Genomic DNA, 369 nt, shown 5'->3' with positions numbered 1-369 from the left:
GAAGGAAAAGTGATAACTTACGAAGCCTTTGTTATCAGGTGGGTCGGATTCTTAAAGATCCATTACCTCCTTCCTTATTCTCCTCTGGTCTTCCTTCCCTTCTCTCCTCTTCTTTGCAGTCTGCTCGTTCTTGTTTAGCTCTTCTTATCACGAGGCTTTTCTCTTTTCTTCATCTCCTCTCTCTATCTCCCTGCCTTCTCCACTCCTCTGTCTATTCATCTCCGTCTGTCATCTATCTCTTCTCCATGCTTCCTCTCTCACACACAAAAAATAAGTTTTATGATTGAAGTTTGGTTAGGTCCAGACACAAAATTGACTTGGTTAGGATTAGGGAAAGGTTAGAGGAGCTTTGTCGCCATGGTTACAATA

Source organism: Morone saxatilis, unplaced genomic scaffold, assembly GCF_004916995.1.
Source record: "Morone saxatilis isolate NCDOM2014 unplaced genomic scaffold, NCSU_SB_2.0 Contig15, whole genome shotgun sequence".
Taxonomy (NCBI): domain Eukaryota; kingdom Metazoa; phylum Chordata; class Actinopteri; family Moronidae; genus Morone; species Morone saxatilis.
This window is presented reverse-complemented; position numbering follows the sequence as displayed.